Below are 13,538 nucleotides of genomic sequence, written 5' to 3' on the forward strand. Positions count from 1 at the left end.
AAGAAACTTAACTTTTGAATTGGGGACTGGAAATCGCAGTATAGCACTGTCAAGACACCCTGGGAAGGTTCCCAGGGTGATTTTAAATATGTATAGTGTTTATAATTGTAGTGGGCAATGGTATAAGGTTATTTTTGGCCATTTTATATGAAAGTGTACTGTCTCTTTAAGAAACTTAACTTTTGAATTGGGGGCTGGAAATCGCGGTATAGCACTGTCAAGACACCCTAAGAAGGTTCCCAGGGTGATTTTAAATATGTATGGGGTTAATAATTGTAGTGGGCAATGGTATAAGTTTATTTTTGGCCATTTTATATGACAGTGTACTGTCTATTTAAGAAATTTCACTTTTGAATTGGGGGCTGGAAATCGCAGTATAGCATTTTCAGGACACCCTGGGGAGGTTCCCAGGGTGATTTTAATTATGTATGGGGTTTATAATTGTAGTGGGCAATGGTATAAGGTTATTTTTGGCCATTTTATATGAAAGTGTACTGTCTCTTTAAGAAACTTAGCTTTTGAATTGGGGGCTGGAAATCGCAGTATAGCACTGTCAAGACACCCTAAGAAGGTTCCCAGGGTGATTTTAAATATGTATGGGGTTTATAATTGTAGTGGGCAATGGTATAAGGTTATTTTTGGCCATTTTATATGAAAGTGTACTGTCTCTTTAAGAACTTAACTTTTGAATTGGGGGCTGGAAATCACAGTATAGCACTGTCAAGACACCCTAAGAAGGTTCCCAGGGCGATTTTAAATATGTATGGGGTTTATAATTGTAGTGGGCAATGGTATAAGGTTATTTTTGGCCATTTTATATGAAAGTGTACTGTCTCTTTAAGAAACTTAACTTTTGAATTGGGGGCTGGAAATCGCAGTATAGCATTTTCAGGACACCCGGGAAGGTTCCCAGGGTAATTTTAAATTTGTATGGGGTTTATAATTGTAGTGGGCAATGGTATAAGGTTATTTTTGGCCATTTTATATGAAAGTGTACTGTCTCTTTAAGAAATTTCACTTTTGAATTGGGGGCTGGAAATCGCAGTATAGCACTGTCAAGACACCCTAAGAAGGTTCCCAGGGTGATTTTAAATATGTATGGGGTTTATAATTGTAGTGGGCAATGGTATAAGGTTATTTTTGGCCATTTTATATGAAAGTGTACTGTCTCTTTAAGAAATTTCACTTTTGAATTGGGGGCTGGAAATCGCAGTATAGCATTTTCAGGACACCCTGGGGAGGTTCCCAGGGTGATTTTAAATATATATGGGGTTTATAATTGTAGTGGGCAATGGTATAAGGTTATTTTTGGCCATTATATATGAAAGCGTACTGTCTCTTTAAGAAATTTAACTTTTGAATTGGGGGCTGGAAATCGCAGTATAGCACTGTCAAGAAACCCTAAGAAGGTTCCCAGGGTGATTTTAAATATGTATGGGGTTTATAATTGTAGTGGGCAATGGTATAAGGTTATTTTTGGCCATTTTATATGAAAGTGTACTGTCTCTTTAAGAACTTAACTTTTGAATTGGGGGCTGTAAATCACAGTATAGCACTGTCAAGACACCCTAAGAAGGTTCCCAGGGTGATTTTAAATATGTATGGGGTTTATAATTGTAGTGGGCAATGGTATAAGGTTATTTTTGGCCATTTTATATGAAAGTGTACTGTCTCTTTAAGAAACTTAACTTTTGAATTGGGGGCTGGAAATCGCAGTATAGCATTTTCAGGACACCCGGGGAAGGTTCCCAGGGTAATTTTAAATATGTATGGGGTTTATAATTGTAGTGGGCAATGGTATAAGGTTATTTTTGGCCATTTTATTTGAAAGTGTACTGTCTCTTTAAGAAATTTCACTTTTGAATTGTGGGCTGGAAATCGCAGTATAGCACTGTCAAGACACCCTAAGAAGGTTCCCAGGGTGATTTTAAATATGTATGGGGTTTATAATTGTAGTGGGCAATGGTATAAGGTTATTTTTGGCCATTTTATATGAAAGTGTACTGTCTCTTTAAGAAATTTCACTTTTGAATTGTGGGCTGGAAATCGCAGTATAGCACTGTCAAGACACCCTAAGAAGGTTACCTGGGTGATTTTAAATATGTATGGGGTTTATAATTGTAGTGGGCAATGGTGTAAGGTTATTTTTGGCCATTTTATATGAAAGTGTACTGTCTCTTTAAGAAATTTCACTTTTGAATTGGGGCTGGAAATCGCAGCATAGCACTGTCAAGACACCCTAAGAAGGTTCCCAGGGTGATTTTAAATATGTATGGGGTTTATAATTGTAGTGGGCAATGGTATAAGGTTATTTTTGGAAATTTTATATGAAAGTGTACTGTCTCTTTAAGAAATTTCACTTTTGAATTGGGGGCTGGAAATCGCAGTATAGCATTTTCAGGACACCCTGGGGAGGTTCCCAGGGTGATTTTAAATATATATGGGGTTTATAATTGTAGTGGGCAATGGTATAAGGTTATTTTTGGCCATTTTATATGAAAGTGTACTGTCTCTTTAAGAAACTTAGCTTTTGAATTGGGGGCTGGAAATCGCAGTATAGCATTTTCAGGACACCCTGGGGAGGTTCCCAGGGTGATTTTAATTATGTATGGGGTTTATAATTGTAGTGGGCAATGGTATAAGGTTATTTTTGGCCATTTTATATGAAAGTGTACTGTCTCTTTAAGAAACTTAGCTTTTGAATTGGGGGCTGGAAATCGCAGTATAGCACTGTCAAGACACCCTAAGAAGGTTCCCAGGGTGATTTTAAATATGTATGGGGTTTATAATTGTAGTGGGCAATGGTATAAGGTTATTTTTGGCCATTTTATATGAAAGTGTACTGTCTCTTTAAGAACTTAACTTTTGAATTGGGGGCTGGAAATCACAGTATAGCACTGTCAAGACACCCTAAGAAGGTTCCCAGGGTGATTTTAAATATGTATGGGGTTTATAATTGTAGTGGGCAATGGTATAAGGTTATTTTTGGCCATTTTATATGAAAGTGTACTGTCTCTTTAAGGACTTAACTTTTGAATTGGGGGCTGGAAATCACAGTATAGCACTGTCAAGACACCCTAAGAAGGTTCCCAGGGTGATTTTAAATATATATGGGGTTTATAATTGTAGTGGGCAATGGTATAAGGTTATTTTTGGCCATTATATATGAAAGCGTACTGTCTCTTTAAGAAATTTAACTTTTGAATTGGGGCTGGAAATCGCAGTATAGCACTGTCAAGAAACCCTAAGAAGGTTCCCAGGGTGATTTTAAATATGTATGGGTTTTATAATTGTAGTGGGCAATGGTATAAGGTTATTTTTGGCCATTTTATATGAAAGTGTACTGTCTCTTTAAGAAACTTAACTTTTGAATTGGGGGCTGGAAATCGCAGTATAGCATTTTCAGGACACCCTGGGGAGGTTCCCAGGGTGATTTTAAATATGTATGGGGTTTATAATTGTAGTGGGCAATGGTATAAGGTTATTTTTGGCCATTTTATATGAAAGTGTACTGTGTCTTTAAGAAATTTCACTTTTGAATTGGGGGCTGGAAATCACAGTATAGCACTGTCAAGACACCCCTAAGAAGGTTCCCAGGGTGATTTTAAATATGTATGGGGTTTATAATTGTAGTGGGCAATGGTATAAGGTTATTTTTGGCCATTTTATATGAAAGTGTACTGTCTCTTTAAGAACTTAACTTTTGAATTGGGGGCTGGAAATCGCAGTATAGCACTGTCAAGACACCCTGGGAAGGTTCCCAGGGTGATTTTAAATATGTATGGGGTTTATAATTGTAGTAGGCAATGGTATAAGGTTATTTTTGGCCATTTTATATGAAAGTGTATTGTCTCTTTAAGAAACTTAACTTTTGAATTGGGGACTGGAAATCGCAGTATAGCACTGTCAAGACACCCTGGGAAGGTTCCCAGGGTGATTTTAAATATGTATGGGGTTTATAATTGTAGTGGGCAATGGTATAAGGTTATTTTTGGCCATTTTATATGAAAGTGTACTGTCTCTTTAAGAAACTTAACTTTTGAATTGGGGGCTGGAAATCGCGGTATAGCACTGTCAAGACACCCTAAGAAGGTTCCCAGGGTGATTTTAAATATGTATGGGGTTAATAATTGTAGTGGGCAATGGTATAAGGTTATTTTTGGCCATTTTATATGACAGTGTACTGTCTATTTAAGAAATTTCACTTTTGAATTGGGGGCTGGAAATCGCAGTATAGCATTTTCAGGACACCCTGGGGAGGTTCCCAGGGTGATTTTAATTATGTATGGGGTTTATAATTGTAGTGGGCAATGGTATAAGGTTATTTTTGGCCATTTTATATGAAAGTGTACTGTCTCTTTAAGAAACTTAGCTTTTGAATTGGGGGCTGGAAATCGCAGTATAGCACTGTCAAGACACCCTAAGAAGGTTCCCAGGGTGATTTTAAATATGTATGGGGTTTATAATTGTAGTGGGCAATGGTATAAGGTTATTTTTGGCCATTTTATATGAAAGTGTACTGTCTCTTTAAGAACTTAACTTTTGAATTGGGGGCTGGAAATCACAGTATAGCACTGTCAAGACACCCTAAGAAGGTTCCCAGGGTGATTTTAAATATGGATGGGGTTTATAATTGTAGTGGGCAATGGTATAAGGTTATTTTTGGCCATTTTATATGAAAGTGTACTGTCTCTTTAAGAAACTTAACTTTTGAATTGGGGGCTGGAAATCGCAGTATAGCATTTTCAGGACACCCGGGGAAGGTTCCCAGGGTAATTTTAAATTTGTATGGGGTTTATAATTGTAGTGGGCAATGGTATAAGGTTATTTTTGGCCATTTTATATGAAAGTGTACTGTCTCTTTAAGAAATTTCACTTTTGAATTGTGGGCTGGAAATCGCAGTATAGCACTGTCAAGACACCCTAAGAAGGTTCCCAGGGTGATTTTAAATATGTATGGGGTTTATAATTGTAGTGGGCAATGGTATAAGGTTATTTTTGGCCATTTTATATGAAAGTGTACTGTCTCTTTAAGAAACTTAACTTTTGAATTGGGGGCTGGAAATCGCAGTATAGCATTTTCAGGACACCCTGGGGAGGTTCCCAGGGTGATTTTAAATATGTATGGGGTTTATAATTGTTTTGGGCAATGGTATAAGGTTATTTTTGGCCATTTTATATGAAAATGTATTGTCTCTTTAAGAAACTTAACTTTTGAATTGGGGGCTGAAAATCGCAGTATAGCACTGTCAAGACACCCTGGGAAGGTTCCCAGGGTGATTTTAAATATGTATGGGGTTTATAATTGTAGTGGGCAATGGTATAAGGTTATTTTTGGCCATTTTATATGAAAGTGTACTGTCTCTTTAAGAAATTTCACTTTTGAATTGGGGGCTGGAAATCGCAGTATAGCATTTTCAGGACACCCTGGGGAGGTTCCCAGGGTGATTTTAAATATATATGGGGTTTATAATTGTAGTGGGCAATGGTATAAGGTTATTTTTGGCCATTATATATGAAAGCGTACTGTCTCTTTAAGAAATTTAACTTTTGAATTGGGGGCTGGAAATCGCAGTATAGCACTGTCAAGACACCCTAAGAAGGTTCCCAGGGTGATTTTAAATATGTATGGGGTTTATAATTGTAGTGGGCAATGGTATAAGGTTATTTTTGGCCATTTTATATGAAAGTGTACTGTCTCTTTAAGAAACTTAACTTTTGAATTGGGGGCTGGAAATCGCAGTATAGCATTTTCAGGACACCCGAGGAAGGTTCCCAGGGTAATTTTAAATATGTATGGGGTTTATAATTGTAGTGGGCAATGGTATAAGGTTATTTTTGGCCATTTTATTTGAAAGTGTACTGTCTCTTTAAGAAATTTCACTTTTGAATTGTGGGCTGGAAATCGCAGTATGGCACTGTCAAGACACCCTAAGAAGGTTCCCAGGGTGATTTTAAATATGTATGGGGTTTATAATTGTAGTGGGCAATGGTATAAGGTTATTTTTGGCCATTTTATATGAAAGTGTACTGTCTCTTTAAGAAATTTCACTTTTGAATTGTGGGCTGGAAATCGCAGTATAGCACTGTCAAGACACCCTAAGAAGTTTCCTAGGGTGATTTTAAATATGTATGGGGTTTATAATTGTAGTTGTCAATGGTATAAGGTTATTTTTGGCCATTTTATATGAAAGTGTACTGTCTCTTTAAGAAACTTAGCTTTTGAATTGGGGGCTGGAAATCGCAGTATAGCATTTTCAGGACACCCTGGGGAGGTTCCCAGGGTGATTTTAATTATGTATGGGGTTTATAATTGTAGTGGGCAATGGTATAAGGTTATTTTTGGCCATTTTATATGAAAGTGTACTGTCTCTTTAAGAAACTTAGCTTTTGAATTGGGGGCTGGAAATCGCAGTATAGCACTGTCAAGACACCCTAAGAAGGTTCCCAGGGTGATTTTAAATATGTATGGGGTTTATAATTGTAGTGGGCAATGGTATAAGGTTATTTTTGGCCATTTTATATGAAAGTGTACTGTCTCTTTAAGAACTTAACTTTTGAATTGGGGGCTGGAAATCACAGTATAGCACTGTCAAGACACCCTAAGAAGGTTCCCAGGGTGATTTTAAATATGTATGGGGTTTATAATTGTAGTGGGCAATGGTATAAGGTTATTTTTGGCCATTTTATATGAAAGTGTACTGTCTCTTTAAGAACTTAACTTTTGAATTGGGGGCTGGAAATCACAGTATAGCACTGTCAAGACACCCTAAGAAGGTTCCCAGGGTGATTTTAAATATATATGGGGTTTATAATTGTAGTGGGCAATGGTATAAGGTTATTTTTGGCCATTATATATGAAAGTGTACTGTCTCTTTAAGAAATTTAACTTTTGAATTGGGGCTGGAAATCGCAGTATAGCACTGTCAAGAAACCCTAAGAAGGTTCCCAGGGTGATTTTAAATATGTATGGGTTTTATAATTGTAGTGGGCAAAGGTATAAGGTTATTTTTGGCCATTTTATATGAAAGTGTACTGTCTCTTTAAGAAACTTAACTTTTGAATTGGGGGCTGGAAATCGCAGTATAGCATTTTCAGGACACCCTGGGGAGGTTCCCAGGGTGATTTTAAATATGTATGGGGTTTATAATTGTAGTGGGCAATGGTATAAGGTTATTTTTGGCCATTTTATATGAAAGTGTACTGTGTCTTTAAGAAATTTCACTTTTGAATTGGGGGCTGGAAATCACAGTATAGCACTGTCAAGACACCCCTAAGAAGGTTCCCAGGGTGATTTTAAATATGTATGGGGTTTATAATTGTAGTGGGCAATGGTATAAGGTTATTTTTGGCCATTTTATATGAAAGTGTACTGTCTCTTTAAGAACTTAACTTTTGAATTGGGGGCTGGAAATCGCAGTATAGCACTGTCAAGACACCCTGGGAAGGTTCCCAGGGTGATTTTAAATATGTATGGTTTTTATAATTGTAGTAGGCAATGGTATAAGGTTATTTTTGGCCATTTTATATGAAAGTGTATTGTCTCTTTAAGAAACTTAACTTTTGAATTGGGGACTGGAAATCGCAGTATAGCTCTGTCAAGACACCCTGGGAAGGTTCCCAGGGTGATTTTAAATATGTATGGGGTTTATAATTGTAGTGGGCAATGGTATAAGGTTATTTTTGGCCATTTTATATGAAAGTGTACTGTCTCTTTAAGAAACTTAACTTTTGAATTGGGGGCTGGAAATCGCGGTATAGCACTGTCAAGACACCCTAAGAAGGTTCCCAGGGTGATTTTAAATATGTATGGGGTTTATAATTGTAGTGGGCAATGGTATAAGGTTATTTTTGGCCATTTTATATGAAAGTGTACTGTCTCTTTAAGAACTTAACTTTTGAATTGGGGGCTGGAAATCGCAGTATAGCACTGTCAAGACACCCTGGGAAGGTTCCCAGGGTGATTTTAAATATGTATGGGGTTTATAATTGTAGTAGGCAATGGTATAAGGTTATTTTTGGCCATTTTATATGAAAGTGTATTGTCTCTTTAAGAAACTTAACTTTTGAATTGGGGACTGGAAATCGCAGTATAGCACTGTCAAGACACCCTGGGAAGGTTCCCAGGGTGATTTTAAATATGTATGGGGTTTATAATTGTAGTGGGCAATGGTATAAGGTTATTTTTGGCCATTTTATATGAAAGTGTACTGTCTCTTTAAGAAACTTAACTTTTGAATTGGGGGCTGGAAATCGCGGTATAGCACTGTCAAGACACCCTAAGAAGGTTCCCAGGGTGATTTTAAATATGTATGGGGTTAATAATTGTAGTGGGCAATGGTATAAGGTTATTTTTGGCCATTTTATATGACAGTGTACTGTCTATTTAAGAAATTTCACTTTTGAATTGGGGGCTGGAAATCGCAGTATAGCATTTTCAGTACACCCTGGGGAGGTTCCCAGGGTGATTTTAATTATGTATGGGGTTTATAATTGTAGTGGGCAATGGTATAAGGTTATTTTTGGCCATTTTATATGAAAGTGTACTGTCTCTTTAAGAAACTTAGCTTTTGAATTGGGGGCTGGAAATCGCAGTATAGCACTGTCAAGACACCCTAAGAAGGTTCCCAGGGTGATTTTAAATATGTATGGGGTTTATAATTGTAGTGGGCAATGGTATAAGGTTATTTTTGGCCATTTTATATGAAAGTGTACTGTCTCTTTAAGAACTTAACTTTTGAATTGGGGGCTGGAAATCACAGTATAGCACTGTCAAGACACCCTAAGAAGGTTCCCAGGGTGATTTTAAATATGTATGGGGTTTATAATTGTAGTGGGCAATGGTATAAGGTTATTTTTGGCCATTTTATATGAAAGTGTACTGTCTCTTTAAGAAACTTAACTTTTGAATTGGGGGCTGGAAATCGCAGTATAGCATTTTCAGGACACCCGGGGAAGGTTCCCAGGGTAATTTTAAATTTGTATGGGGTTTATAATTGTAGTGGGCAATGGTATAAGGTTATTTTTGGCCATTTTATATGAAAGTGTACTGTCTCTTTAAGAAATTTCACTTTTGAATTGTGGGCTGGAAATCGCAGTATAGCACTGTCAAGACACCCTAAGAAGGTTCCCAGGGTGATTTTAAATATGTATGGGGTTTATAATTGTAGTGGGCAATGGTATAAGGTTATTTTTGGCCATTTTATATGAAAGTGTACTGTCTCTTTAAGAAACTTAACTTTTGAATTGGGGGCTGGAAATCGCAGTATAGCATTTTCAGGACACCCTGGGGAGGTTCCCAGGGTGATTTTAAATATGTATGGGGTTTATAATTGTTTTGGGCAATGGTATAAGGTTATTTTTGGCCATTTTATATGAAAATGTATTGTCTCTTTAAGAAACTTAACTTTTGAATTGGGGGCTGAAAATCGCAGTATAGCACTGTCAAGACACCCTGGGAAGGTTCCCAGGGTGATTTTAAATATGTATGGGGTTTATAATTGTAGTGGGCAATGGTATAAGGTTATTTTTGGCCATTTTATATGAAAGTGTACTGTCTCTTTAAGAAATTTCACTTTTGAATTGGGGGCTGGAAATCGCAGTATAGCATTTTCAGGACACCCTGGGGAGGTTCCCAGGGTGATTTTAAATATATATGGGGTTTATAATTGTAGTGGGCAATGGTATAAGGTTATTTTTGGCCATTATATATGAAAGCGTACTGTCTCTTTAAGAAATTTAACTTTTGAATTGGGGGCTGGAAATCGCAGTATAGCACTGTCAAGAAACCCTAAGAAGGTTCCCAGGGTGATTTTAAATATGTATGGGGTTTATAATTGTAGTGGGCAATGGTATAAGGTTATTTTTGGCCATTTTATATGAAAGTGTACTGTCTCTTTAAGAAACTTTACTTTTGAATTGGGGGCTGGAAATCGCAGTATAGCATTTTCAGGACACCCTGGGGAGGTTCCCAGGGTGATTTTAAATATGTATGGGGTTTATAATTGTTTTGGGCAATGGTATAAGGTTATTTTTGGCCATTTTATATGAAAGTGTACTGTCTCTTTAAGAAACTTAACTTTTGAATTGGGGGCTGGAAATCGCAGTATAGCATTTTCAGGACACCCGAGGAAGGTTCCCAGGGTAATTTTAAATATGTATGGGGTTTATAATTGTAGTGGGCAATGGTATAAGGTTATTTTTGGCCATTTTATTTGAAAGTGTACTGTCTCTTTAAGAAATTTCACTTTTGAATTGTGGGCTGGAAATCGCAGTATGGCACTGTCAAGACACCCTAAGAAGGTTCCCAGGGTGATTTTAAATATGTATGGGGTTTATAATTGTAGTGGGCAATGGTATAAGGTTATTTTTGGCCATTTTATATGAAAGTGTACTGTCTCTTTAAGAAATTTCACTTTTGAATTGTGGGCTGGAAATCGCAGTATAGCACTGTCAAGACACCCTAAGAAGTTTCCTAGGGTGATTTTAAATATGTATGGGGTTTATAATTGTAGTTGTCAATGGTATAAGGTTATTTTTGGCCATTTTATATGAAAGTGTACTGTCTCTTTAAGAAACTTAGCTTTTGAATTGGGGGCTGGAAATCGCAGTATAGCATTTTCAGGACACCCTGGGGAGGTTCCCAGGGTGATTTTAATTATGTATGGGGTTTATAATTGTAGTGGGCAATGGTATAAGGTTATTTTTGGCCATTTTATATGAAAGTGTACTGTCTCTTTAAGAAACTTAGCTTTTGAATTGGGGGCTGGAAATCGCAGTATAGCACTGTCAAGACACCCTAAGAAGGTTCCCAGGGTGATTTTAAATATGTATGGGGTTTATAATTGTAGTGGGCAATGGTATAAGGTTATTTTTGGCCATTTTATATGAAAGTGTACTGTCTCTTTAAGAACTTAACTTTTGAATTGGGGGCTGGAAATCACAGTATAGCACTGTCAAGACACCCTAAGAAGGTTCCCAGGGTGATTTTAAATATGTATGGGGTTTATAATTGTAGTGGGCAATGGTATAAGGTTATTTTTGGCCATTTTATATGAAAGTGTACTGTCTCTTTAAGAACTTAACTTTTGAATTGGGGGCTGGAAATCACAGTATAGCACTGTCAAGACACCCTAAGAAGGTTCCCAGGGTGATTTTAAATATATATGGGGTTTATAATTGTAGTGGGCAATGGTATAAGGTTATTTTTGGCCATTATATATGAAAGTGTACTGTCTCTTTAAGAAATTTAACTTTTGAATTGGGGCTGGAAATCGCAGTATAGCACTGTCAAGAAACCCTAAGAAGGTTCCCAGGGTGATTTTAAATATGTATGGGTTTTATAATTGTAGTGGGCAAAGGTATAAGGTTATTTTTGGCCATTTTATATGAAAGTGTACTGTCTCTTTAAGAAACTTAACTTTTGAATTGGGGGCTGGAAATCGCAGTATAGCATTTTCAGGACACCCTGGGGAGGTTCCCAGGGTGATTTTAAATATGTATGGGGTTTATAATTGTAGTGGGCAATGGTATAAGGTTATTTTTGGCCATTTTATATGAAAGTGTACTGTGTCTTTAAGAAATTTCACTTTTGAATTGGGGGCTGGAAATCACAGTATAGCACTGTCAAGACACCCCTAAGAAGGTTCCCAGGGTGATTTTAAATATGTATGGGGTTTATAATTGTAGTGGGCAATGGTATAAGGTTATTTTTGGCCATTTTATATGAAAGTGTACTGTCTCTTTAAGAACTTAACTTTTGAATTGGGGGCTGGAAATCGCAGTATAGCACTGTCAAGACACCCTGGGAAGGTTCCCAGGGTGATTTTAAATATGTATGGTTTTTATAATTGTAGTAGGCAATGGTATAAGGTTATTTTTGGCCATTTTATATGAAAGTGTATTGTCTCTTTAAGAAACTTAACTTTTGAATTGGGGACTGGAAATCGCAGTATAGCTCTGTCAAGACACCCTGGGAAGGTTCCCAGGGTGATTTTAAATATGTATGGGGTTTATAATTGTAGTGGGCAATGGTATAAGGTTATTTTTGGCCATTTTATATGAAAGTGTACTGTCTCTTTAAGAAACTTAACTTTTGAATTGGGGGCTGGAAATCGCGGTATAGCACTGTCAAGACACCCTAAGAAGGTTCCCAGGGTGATTTTAAATATGTATGGGGTTAATAATTGTAGTGGGCAATGGTATAAGGTTATTTTTGGCCATTTTATATGACAGTGTACTGTCTATTTAAGAAATTTCACTTTTGAATTGGGGGCTGGAAATCGCAGTATAGCATTTTCAGGACACCCTGGGGAGGTTCCCAGGGTGATTTTAATTATGTATGGGGTTTATAATTGTAGTGGGCAATGGTATAAGGTTATTTTTGGCCATTTTATATGAAAGTGTACTGTCTCTTTAAGAAACTTAGCTTTTGAATTGGGGGCTGGAAATCGCAGTATAGCACTGTCAAGACACCCTAAGAAGGTTCCCAGGGTGATTTTAAATATGTATGGGGTTTATAATTGTAGTGGGCAATGGTATAAGGTTATTTTTGGCCATTTTATATGAAAGTGTACTGTCTCTTTAAGAACTTAACTTTTGAATTGGGGGCTGGAAATCACAGTATAGCACTGTCAAGACACCCTAAGAAGGTTCCCAGGGTGATTTTAAATATGTATGGGGTTTATAATTGTAGTGGGCAATGGTATAAGGTTATTTTTGGCCATTTTATATGAAAGTGTACTGTCTCTTTAAGAAACTTAACTTTTGAATTGGGGGCTGGAAATCGCAGTATAGCATTTTCAGGACACCCGGGGAAGGTTCCCAGGGTAATTTTAAATTTGTATGGGGTTTATAATTGTAGTGGGCAATGGTATAAGGTTATTTTTGGCCATTTTATATGAAAGTGTACTGTCTCTTTAAGAAATTTCACTTTTGAATTGTGGGCTGGAAATCGCAGTATAGCACTGTCAAGACACCCTAAGAAGGTTCCCAGGGTGATTTTAAATATGTATGGGGTTTATAATTGTAGTGGGCAATGGTATAAGGTTATTTTTGGCCATTTTATATGAAAGTGTACTGTCTCTTTAAGAAACTTTACTTTTGAATTGGGGGCTGGAAATCGCAGTATAGCATTTTCAGGACACCCTGGGGAGGTTCCCAGGGTGATTTTAAATATGTATGGGGTTTATAATTGTTTTGGGCAATGGTATAAGGTTATTTTTGGCCATTTTATATGAAAATGTATTGTCTCTTTAAGAAACTTAACTTTTGAATTGGGGGCTGAAAATCGCAGTATAGCACTGTCAAGACACCCTGGGAAGGTTCCCAGGGTGATTTTAAATATGTATGGGGTTTATAATTGTAGTGGGCAATGGTATAAGGTTATTTTTGGCCATTTTATATGAAAGTGTACTGTCTCTTTAAGAAATTTCACTTTTGAATTGGGGGCTGGAAATCGCAGTATAGCATTTTCAGGACACCCTAGGGAGGTTCCCAGGGTGATTTTAAATATATATGGGGTTTATAATTGTAGTGGG

This window comes from Phyllobates terribilis, unplaced genomic scaffold, assembly GCF_046119375.1.
Source record: "Phyllobates terribilis strain yellow unplaced genomic scaffold, ASM4611937v1 Scaffold_153__1_contigs__length_4458050, whole genome shotgun sequence".
NCBI lineage: Eukaryota > Metazoa > Chordata > Amphibia > Anura > Dendrobatidae > Phyllobates > Phyllobates terribilis.